Raw genomic sequence first — 11858 nt, forward strand, 5'->3', positions numbered from 1 at the left:
TGTGTATTTGGTATTTCTTGAGATGCTATCAGGTCACTGCTTTGTGAAGACACACGGCAAACCTTAATGACACGCGTGCTTGAGAAAATGAAAGCACGCTGGCCTTTATGTGTGAAAATGACACTAAATATGGTCAGACAAATGTGCGCTCGAGGTTTGTGTTTCAGTCGCACTGAGTTTTTTTTTTTTTCCATAATTTCTGTTCACATTTACTGCTGGTGACCCATGTCATGATTTTAAGATGATTAGCAAGAGTTAGAAGTATCATCTTTGCTCACAAAATGTTTTTTGTCTTTGAGATTTTCACAGGAATTAAAACCATGCGCAAGTGCTTCGCATCATACTATGAATCTTCAGTAAAAATAATCTGGACTTCCATGAATTTGGGGACAGGCTAGTAAAACACACGTTAAGACATTGGTAAGATATGGAAGCCAGGGCAATATTAGTTACATCTGGATTCATCTGATAAAATTAGTTAGGTGAATTATTATGGAATAAGAATTTCAGCCATTTAACATGCTGGTGAGATTCCTTCATTGGGCTCAGCATTAGAATTCATCTCGATGATATTGGGTTAAATTCCTTGGTCATTTTTTTCTGGTTTTAGGCAGCACCTCAGTTAACTGCCACCTGCCACAGTGTAAAAAGTCTGTATGACTGTCTTGCTCGCTGCTTTCTTTCCAGGGTCTGGCACAATGCAGGGCACAGAGAGGCACTTAATAAATAGTTGTTGCCTGTATACATTAATGATTGACTGACTGAATGATTGAAGGACTTAATTCACTAACTGATTATTGGCCTGTACAAGTGAAGTAATTGGATACCAATCACCTGCTCAACCCTGATTCTTACAAATAGAATGAGACTTAGCAGGCACCAAAATGAGAGAACAACCTTAGTCTATTAACCTAAGCGTCACGAAAGCAGATAATTCAAGTTCTAGAAAATAAGATAATGACTTCCCTGCAGTTGTGGCCACCCGAAAAAGCCTGCAGGTGTACCCTAGATAAGACAGTTTCCGCTCGTGAATCAGAAGCACTTGCTAATTAACGTCGAAGCGGTCACTTGAACAGAAAGCTAGGCAAATGCCTTGAGCCGTTAAAAAAAAAAAAAAATTTCCTTCAGAAAAGCATTTCTTTTGATGATAACTTTTAAAAATAATTTATGTAGTTTCTTTTTCAGTAGCCGTGCTCGATCTGTATCGTGCAGCATTATTAGCATTTGTTAACAACAGAAGTGGTAAGGAAATTACTCACCACAATTGTTAGATTGGGTTATTAGAGGCAAAGAGAGAAGAGTGGCCTTCACGAGTACTCAGTTCAGATTGCTGTAGTCAGCAGAGGTGTGGGCCATAGTGGGGGAGGATGTGAGAATGCAGGAGGGAATTGGCATGCCTCAGTTTCTGGTGAAGCATTTAAATTTGTAATGCAAGCCACCTAGCTTGCAAGAGCAATTGGTTTCCTTTGTTCTAGAAAAGAAGGGTTGCTGGGGAATACATTCAGATGAGGAATAAACACGGCTCTAAACTTTGTTTGAGTTTGAATTTCATGAAAGCCCCGATTACGGAAGTAAGGTGATGGCTCAGGAAAGCAGCATATACTATTTTTTTTTAATTTTTAAGACTGGAAAATTAGATTATATCAATCATTTCTCAAGAATGGTTTGGTGCCATGGCTTAGGTCTCCAGTGACAAATTTGCATGTTCCATGTGCTTTGTTCCCTGTGTGTCTGTGCATAATGAAGACATCTTTGTTCATTTAAAATTCATTCATTCAACATTTATTTATTGAACAGCAACTAGTCACACTTTCTCTATTTTTTCCATGTGTGAAAAAATGGAATGGTCTTTTACTGTGTTTTACTGCACACAACTGGCAAATATTTTAGCAGTATTTTTGTGAAAATAAAAAAAAAAAAACAGCTCCCTCTGTGCAAAAGAATTATTTTTGAAAGTGCCCCTTCCTCTGAGAGGAGGAAGCCCTATGTCCTGGCTGAGAGGAGTGCATTCTGGATTTCATCCCCTAGCTGGGCACCATTTTGCAGTACACAAAAGGTATACCTATATGTGGAATCTAGTCTTCGGTGCAGCCTCACAAAAACAGTTTGGGTTTTGTCCAGTTTGGGGTGATTTAGACGAAGTTTAGGGAGAGTTCCTTCAATCTATGTTAGACAAAGATTCTGTATACCAAAGACTCTGGTCTCAGTTGTTCATCTACCAAATGAGGGAGTTGGACTAGATTCCTTTTTCTTCCCCTAAAAAAATATGTATTTTGGTTATATAGTAGGGAGGTCAAAAGCATGGGCTTTGGAGTCAGACTACTTGAGCTTGAATTCTGGCTCTATGATTTAAGAGCAATTTCATCTTGGAGAATCTCTCTGACCCTCAGTTTATTGGCAAAACAGAGATGATAGTACCTAGTACCTAGTTCACAGAGTTATTATGAGAATTAAATGTGATATGGCATGCAAAGCACTCAGTAAAATATCTGGAGTAAGTATTCAATAATCATAAGCCATGATGATGATGATGATGGCCATGTGATTCCATATCTCAGGAAAACCAAGGGCAGCTAATCCCATCTTTTGCCTAACAGAGTTCTTGCATCAGTAATCTCATTAATATTCAATAGTTTATCCACATTTTCCACTCAGCCAATTATAACACCTTCTGGGTCACTTATCCACAGTAAATAAGGACATGCATTTTGTAGGCCTTGCCAAGGCTACTGCCCTCTGTCACCTAATACTATTGTAATACTCCTTTAGATGCTTGCTATCTTTCTAGAGGAAAGTCAAGTAGCAGCGGTTTTGCCTGCACCAAATAACTGGTGTTTGGACTGACACCTCTTCATGCTCCCAAAAGCAGCCTCTAGAGATTCTTAAAAATAATCCCTCAAGCAGATGAATCCCTGAAGCACCTAAGAACCATAATGTATCAGTTAGCCATTGCTGTGTAACCAACAACCCCAAAACATCGTGGCTAAAAACAATGATCATTTATCTAGTAGTCAGCTTCATTGTTTTAATATTCAGTCACTAATATACATATTATATACATGTTGTATACACATGTATATACATGTATATAATATGTATATATATGTTGTTTCTTGCTTTATTCACAAGGAAAGTCTTGAAAAGCATTACAAAACCCAGAAATAAGTTGCTGGTTTCTAATTAAATGATAAAATCGTGTCAGAAGCATTCTGTTTTGTTTTCTACTTCCCTGCACAGCTTAGTCAGGATCTTCAGAGCATTGGTCATCTCAAAGATATAATTGCCACCAACCAGTGCAGCTTAAAGACTTTCCTGTGCCCCAAACATTGTTTTATGGAGGCCCCCTAAAAACCCCGTGTGCACTCTAGACAAGGAACAGGAAGAAAGCTAACAGATATTTGAGTGTTAAAGATTGAGCAAAATCTTGATCAAGTTCTCTTCATGAACTTCCTCTAATGTGTTCTCTTAGAAATCAGTTAACAAAATCCTTCTAAAGCAGATAAAAAATAAAAAGGGAGGGTGAATTTATCCCTGCTAAGGTAAAACCGAAGCATTGAATTATGCAGTTAAGTCATACGCTAGGGGATGCCACCTAAGACAGTATAGAAGACTGGGCTTCCCCTTTTCATAACAACTAGGTGTCCTGGCTGCATAGAAGCCAACTCAGAGAGGGCAGATAGCACCCATCAAAGAGCTGGGTCAAAGTGGCTTGCAGAATCCTAGTTAGCAAAACCTGCAAGTCCTCCATTAGAATTCCCATTTGGACCTTTGCTTTAGGATCTGCAAAAATATTCTTGAAATTGTCAAATATACCTCCTCATTTAGTTTAGATCTCCAGATTATGTCATAGCAACACAAGGGCTCAGACCCTTAAGAAAACCTCGACATATTTGAAGACACCATGTGGTCTGGTCTCCTCTAACTTATTAATCAAACCAGTTTAATATTTTCTCATAGGACCTAGTTTCCAACAATATCATCATTTTGTTCCCTGTTTTTCTCTAGACCTTGCAGCTCTTTGCCACATCTGCTCTTAAATATGGTGACTGTGCTGCCCAGGATATGATAAACTGGGACAGTTCTCAGGTTCTACACCTTGTGTGTCCCCCCCCACCACACCACACACACATTATAATGACAGGTGGCTAGGAAATGACTCAGGAGGTAGAGTGTGCAGGAACAAGAGGAGACTTCCAGCACAAGCATAGAAAAACACTGGAAGGTTTCATATATAAATGTACTCCATCAATAAACTCATCCTTCCTTACCACAGCAGTTAATAGCAGAGTCCTTCCCTTTTTCCACAGACTCTGCAGGATATATGTGACTAATTAAGATTCCTATCTCCTTCCAAGTCTATCTTTAATATTCACTGTAACAAAAGGTCATCTAAACTAAGAGTCAGCCCCAAATGATGTGATTTACCCTCACCTGTCTCACTGCCCCAACCATTGTTGGTAACCACAATTGTTGGTTACCACCAACGATGACCCCAGATGGTAACCAAAATCTGTAACTCTAATAATGGCAAGAAAAAAAAACCCACAAAAAACCTGAACTCCAGATTTATAAGTCATTCTTCTAACCATGCAGCCTGATAGGTGTTTCTCTTTTGATCAGTACTCCAATGCTCACTATATTCAGTTGGACTACTATAACTCCCTAGTCTATTTTTCCTTGTTCTTTTTTTTTCTTTTCTGTTTTTTCCTTAAGTACTCAAATCTTAGTATTTTCTCACAAAAGTAGCAGGAATGGATTGGCTGAGTGCATAAAGAAGAGAGTTATCCCTATGGGTCCTGCTTTACATACTTGCCTCTTTCTTATGGAGCATTGCATGGGACAAGTCCCCCAGGATCCACTCTGAGAACTCTGGCCTAACTTTTAAAGGCACATCCCCAGCACATAGCACAAGCAGCCTTCCCAAGGGAAGCAGCTGAACAGAACAAGCTTCCCCCCACTCAGGTTTTCCACCTAGTCATTGAGTTCCAACAGGCTAACTTCAGCTGCCACCACTCAGAGGTAAATGGGGAGATAATATAAAATGCCCTTAAATATCTCTTTGTTAGTAATCTGGCATGTAAGTAGGGATATTTCCTGTTTTCTCCCACTGATTTTCCAAATCTAGAGTTTAGGATCATTCATTCAACCAACCAATATTTGAGTATGTATTTTGTGCCAGGCAAATAGACCAAGAATGCCAGAACTCATGGAGATTATATTCTGGGAGAATGCAGATGGGGAAGGAGGTATTGGAAGAGAGGATAAGATGTGAAATAATCATATGGGAATGGGAGAGAATGAATGAACTAGGGAATTTTGTGAGATTATTTGGTGGCTCTGTGGCCCATTTGAGGTTGATGGTCATGCATTTGTAGTCAGACCAATAGACATGGATGCATGTTTTTCTGCAGCCAAGGTCCGCTGTGTACATGTGAGCCCAGAATAGGTGTAGAGGTGGATGTAACCATGGTTGTACTTTTGCCACATAAAGACAAGGGAGTAAGGGGATGATAATGATGATAGATAAGAGGCAAGTGATGACATGAAGATGGAGTAGGGGACAATCCCAAGTTAGTAGGATCAATAAGTTGCAGGAGGTGACATGAAGTATTGTTGGAGTTGGGGCATTAGAGAGTATAAGCTGGAAAGACAAGAGGTGGTGGTCAGAAGGTGGGATGCCTGGAATTGAGGTTATAAAGGGATTAAAGTGATTGATAACAAGGTCTAGTGGGATATGACCATGGAAGTGAGTGGCAGAGGAATGGTATAGGCAAGATCTTTGAGAGAGGTGAGTCAAGGAACTGAACTGACAGGCCAGAATATCAGAAGGATTATTTATGTGAATATTTTTTTTTTTAAGATTTTTATTTATTTGTCAGAGAGAGAGAGCACAAGCAGGGGGAGCAGCAGAGGGAGAGGGAGAAGCAGGCTCCTCACTGAGCAAGGAGCCCAATGTGGGATTCGATCCCAGGACTCCGGGATCATGACCTGAGCCGAAGGCAGACGCTTAACGACTGAGCCACCCAGGTGTCCCTATTTATGTGAATATTTAAATCACCAAGAATTGTCAGGAGCAATGTTGAAGGAAGTAAGCGATAATTAACTAAGAGTTACAATTTCGAGGAAAGAGGGAAAGGGACCTGGGATATGTTATTAGGAGGTGGGGGCATTGGGTAAAGACAGAAACAAGGAAACTAGCTGGTGGTATGGGCCTTATGGCATGCAATTCAATGCAGGTGTTTTGTTTTTAGGGTGGAGGAAGCAAGAATAATCTGGAATTAGCAATAAGGAGTAAGTCATTTGCATCTTCTTTCCTCTTCATCTCTTTTATCTCCTATAGTATATCCTTCTAGTTAGGTATTTAGAGGCATATTGTTTCTTGGCTTTTTTACGCCTAAACTTTTTTTCTTATTGTATTCACTTAGTGCCCCGGGGATCCAATGCTTAGGCCTGACCATACATTAGAATCACCTGAAGAGAGTTTTGAACGTTATACTGTACACAGGCCCTTTGAGCTATACTGATTTAATTGTTCTAGGGTGGGGTCCAGGCATCTATAGTCTTTAAAGTTCTCCAGGTGATCCTAGTGGACAGGAAAGTTAAGAACCCAGGGAAAAGTTTGAATATGCATTGTTATGGAGAATGGCCCATGGTTTTCATCATATCCTCGGAAATATTCCTGACTCAAGAAGATTAACACTAAGCCCCTTATTTTTCTCATGAGAAAACTTTAACCTTAATTGATTTTTTAAAAATCTTTTTCATCAGAGATGGAGATGAGAATTGGGAAAAGGGCAAAATCTGGAAAGAATTAGGTAAAATGATGGAGTCTTTTCCAAAACAGCAGCAGGAATTTGAAACCTCCATGCTGTGGAATCCATGAGGCTAGCCCACCCTGTGCATCCAAGATCATCTCTGCCTCCCTTCCTGCCCTCTAAAAATGTGAAATGTACACGGGTCGCTGACTCTGGAGTCTCTCACAGATGGTTTCTGCGTAGGAGTGTTGCACACACCAGGCTCACTTAGCACCTGCGTTTTATGATGTGAAAACTGCATATCCATCATATGAGCATCACCTCAAATTATATAATTTTTTTCTCACAAAGTGGAAAAAAAAGGTTTCAGAATATGCATTCAACTTCTGCTGGCCTCCTAAAAGAGCAAGATGGGTCAAGAATGAGGTTGCATAATCAGGGAGCTCTAGAGGCAGAGGCCCTCTCGGGCTGTGATGGCTGCCACTATACTTCGCTTGCTGTGTCCACACTCTTGTCCCTTCACTGCTGCAGCAGGGCCAGCTGCCAGTGCCCTCAGTTTTGTGAATTTACTCACATATTAAAATGTTTGCCAACATTAACTCAGTGGTTCTGGTTCCTTCACAGACCTTAATCGTCTGATAGGGAAGACTGGAATGTCTTGGAATCACGCACTTTAATTGTAACCATCATTTTTACTTAGCCATCCTTTATCTATCCAGTTGGGATTCTGAGATGCCCAAACCAAGCTATGACATTTCTAAGCAGTTGGCACAAAGATAATAGGGAACAATTTATAACTTGTTAGAAAAGCGAGATTCTGGTGAAAGTGGTAGCCAGAATAAATTACTGAATATATCTACCTTGGTCATGAAATTGCCCATCTCTAGCCTAGTGAGTATTAACACTTGCTTGTCCCTGCACATATCAGGGGGAAACAATTGGCAGATAGAACATGTCCACAAATGCACTGGGTAAAAGTACAAGGGGCTTCTTTGTCTCTCTTTTCTCTCCCTTTCTTCCTACCATTGGCTGTCATTCTCCCTTTTTTCTTTCTGCTTGTAGTCCTCTACACCGACCTCACACGCATGCTTGACTTCCACCCCCACGTGTCATCCATTGACTCATGCTCTCATAGCCACCCACACTGTGGCTCACTGTGTGCTCCTTTCATGTCCATTTCTGTCCAGATGCCTTGGCTTTTAGTTTTTGCCTGATTCTCAACAGGAGTAGCCTACAGGTCTGCAGGCCTTTGGAGTCCAAAGTGGCTAAACAAACCATGGGTTAACCTGTCACTCTCCCCACTCCTCCATAGTATTTGGATCAACTTTTGGAGGAGCCTGTTGACACACATAAATCTACAGAATTCAGCACAAGATCTTCAGAGTGGAGGCTGCAAATTAGCAGCCCTTAGGTGACTCTGGTCAGTGTTCTCTTTAGCCTATACAGGATCTTTTTTTTTTTTTTTTAAGATTTTATTTATTTTTTTGAGAGAACGAGAGAGAGAGAGAACGAGCCAGGGGAGGGGCAGAGAAGCAGGCTCCCCACTGAGCAGGGAGCCTGATGTGGGACTTGATCCCAGGACCGTGGGATCATGACCTGAGCTGAAGGCAGACACTTAACTGACTGAGCCACCCAGGCGCCCTACATAGGATCTTAAAAATACTCTTGGGGCCATGTTATCTTTAACAAAAATATTGAGTCAACATTTAAAGTTAGGAGATACTACAACTTTTGTGTAACACTGAGTCTGCATTCCAGCCAGGTAATCATTGGTTAGAGTTGATTCACTCCTGTGCCCCTTAGGTAGGTTTAAATTTGCCAGTTTCCCACAGTTCCCACCACCCCTCATCCATCCCAAATTCCTACCTCTTCACTCACTTATGGTACTTGTCTTGCTCATGGAGGTGTTTGTGCTAGGCATCTTCTCTACAGCTACCACAAATGCAATCCAACCCAGCTGGGTAGGAACCCAAACCTAAAAAGATAAACTACCCTGGTGATCTTGAAAACCCTGAAGGAAAAGCTGCCCCCTGGCTCTTTGGTATAATAGAAAGAGCATCTGCTTTGGGAACAAACATGTCTAAGTCAAGCCCAACTACTTGCTAATAGTTTAACTTTGGGTGATTCACTTAGCTGCTACAAACTTAAGTTTTCGTCTTTATCAAATGGAGGTATTAGTTGAAACATGGTGTGAAATAATTTGTTTAATAAAATACCTTACACAGTAAATGCTAGCTGCTATTAGTATCTACTTCCCCTCCCCTTTCTGGCCATATGCATTCTGGAGTACTAATGAGTACACGTGCACAGTACTGATAAACACAGCAGCAGGGGAGAAGGGGTGATGCCAGCAATATTGGCCAATAATGGTGAAGCCAAACAAGCTCAAGGGTATTCTCAAGATTTGGGGGTGCCACAGAGAGCTAGATGGGCAGAAGCTCTTGTCATAGTACGTACGAGCAGGACCCTAAAATTCATCAAATGTTTTGTATCTCTGCTATGTTGATAGGCCAGAAGAGAGACGCCAAGGATCTGAACTAGAGCAAAGGTAGTAGAGGAGGAAAGAAAGGGGCATGTTTAAGAAAACTGTAAGAATTAAAATTGATTGATATGTAAGGATTATGTTGATTTTGTACTCCATCAACTTTGTTTAGTTTGAATCCCATTTCCCAGAATTTCCTTCTCTGTATGGTTCTGGGTCAAAGTGGCCACATATGACATTTGGCCATGATTTGGAAGGTGGAAATGAAACCGCAGCCATCATGTTGTCACTGATCTGCTGAATCACCTGGGCAGTGCCTGGCCCACACCTTGTCTAGCTGTTGCTTATCTCTTCCTTCAGCCTCTCCAAGGCCTGGGCTGAGCATATGAACAGCTCTCAGACTTATGGTAGCAGCTTTTCCTGCTGGTCATCAGGATTAGATGCAGTGAGAGAAACATGAGTTCCAGTGTTTTCTTTTAGGTTCCAGTTTATTCTTGATTCTCATTTTTCCTCACTCTTCTCCACATATGTCCATCTTTCCTTCCTGACTGCCAACCCTCCTGACCAACAGTGACCCCCGGCTTACAATCAGATAGTTCGCTAGGATTCACAGAGGTGGTTGCCACAAAGAGCCAACAACCTTCCATAGACTTCAACATTAGCCCTCTTCATAGTTGCACTCCAGCAACTGGTTAATGATTTTTCTCTGATCCTTTCAGGCCTTTGTTTCCCTAGCTTCTCCTATAATTTTATGAGGTCTAATTTCTACAATGAATTCCTTAGTCCTTAATGTCCACCGTGGTTCTGCTTCTTAAATGGAACCCTGATCAGTATGGCGAATAAGGGAAGGAAATGATGAAAGGTTTCCAAGTCACTGGTTTGGAAGATGAACTGGATGGACGTATGTGAAGAATGTCCAAAAGATAGCTAAAGACATATATCTAAAGTTCTTGAAAAGACTCACCTAATGGCTCTCAAAAGAATGGAAGAAGCACTGAATTAATCTAGAGAACCCGGATATCTAGGGAAGCTTTCATTCCCAGTTCGGGACTCACTTTCATCAAGGCTTCCGTCTCTAGGTCACAGCTTCATCCATGTTACTATTCTGGCTTTGCATATTCTAGAGATAAATCTGTCTTCGGATATATCAGATACTATCCTCAGGGAAGTAATGGCCATAAGTATTTTATCCTAGATCTTCACTTCTTTTTTTTTGTTGTAATGATCAATTTCTAATATCTTATATAATTTACTAATATGCTATTTTTATTATTTATTTTCTGTATTCTCCCACTAGAGTGTAAGCTCCATGGGTCAGGTCCTTGGCTTTCTGTACACTGATGCAAACAAAATACCCAGAACTGTGGCACATAGTAAGGACCCCAAAAAACAGTTGTGGAGTTAAATTAAATGCTTATACTACATAGTGAGATTCAGCAATTATAGTATAATGGGCTCTACTATCTGTATTCAGAATCAGAAACAAATGTGCAGAAAGAAATGAAAAAACTTGGTTGTAGAAGGTATTGGTCACATATGACATGATGTAAATCAGAGTTAATGTGCTTACAGCTTTTGGGTCCAGACATGATGAATGTTATTCAATGCCACACCAATATCACAGCCTCCTGTTGTCCTAACAATGATAGAAGAAGCTATCTCAAAATATGAGAAGAGGCAAACAAAGCATGATTTAGAAGGGATACTCAAGTACTAGCATCTGAAATAATTTACCCTTTTGTGTAACATTTCAGGACACAGAATTTCCAAAAATTGAGATATTTTAGACTTTAATAGCTATTGCATGCTTCCAACCTGGTACGTACTGTGTGAAGCACTTTTTGTGCTTTCACTCATTTTATCCTTCCACAAGCCAGCAAGTAGATACTATCATTTTGCAAAGGAGGAAACTGAGATACAGAAATGCTATCTAACGTCCTCAGTGTCACACAGATAACAAATGAACTTGCCTGTACCAGGCTACCTTCTGAGCTGGTTCCTTTGGTGAACATACATATAAAGAAAAAAAATTTGCAGGGAATTTTTGTTTTCTTATTTGTAATTGCAACATGGAAAATCTCACTCTCTCTTCCCCACTCTTTCCCTTTAAAAGAGGATTCTTTGCTTTCTGGGATAGTTCCTGAGCTCTCCTTTGTTGTTGTACAGAATGCAAATACTGAGAGGATAGGAAAGCTGTAAAGACAGAGGTTAATATAGACCCACATAATAAAACTCTGATCAATGAAGAGAGTGACAAAAGCCTACTTGGCTTGAGGTTATGGTACACTGTTTTGGGAAGATCTTGAAGACAAACTGTGGAGCTAATTTGGTATTGAGGCAATATGGAAAATAAGATAGGGAAATGAGATTTTAACGAAATTTAGCTAAGTATTTTGAAAGTAATCCCTCTCTAGCACATTCAGGAGAGACTGTTGTAAAGGATTAAAGAGGGTTTATCTCTTTTTCAGTTGCCAGACCATTGTTTCTTTGAGTGAAAGTCCACACGGGATTGGATCACAAAGTGGCTTGCTTATATGGACTGTGTTTTGAAAAGAAAGAAAATGGGTAATTAGCTCCATTATCACCCAAGTTTGAAATCATGAAATAATCTGATGCCTCCT

The sequence above is a fragment of the Halichoerus grypus genome, chromosome 3, assembly GCF_964656455.1.
Source record: "Halichoerus grypus chromosome 3, mHalGry1.hap1.1, whole genome shotgun sequence".
In the NCBI taxonomy this organism is placed as follows: Eukaryota; Metazoa; Chordata; class Mammalia; order Carnivora; family Phocidae; genus Halichoerus; species Halichoerus grypus.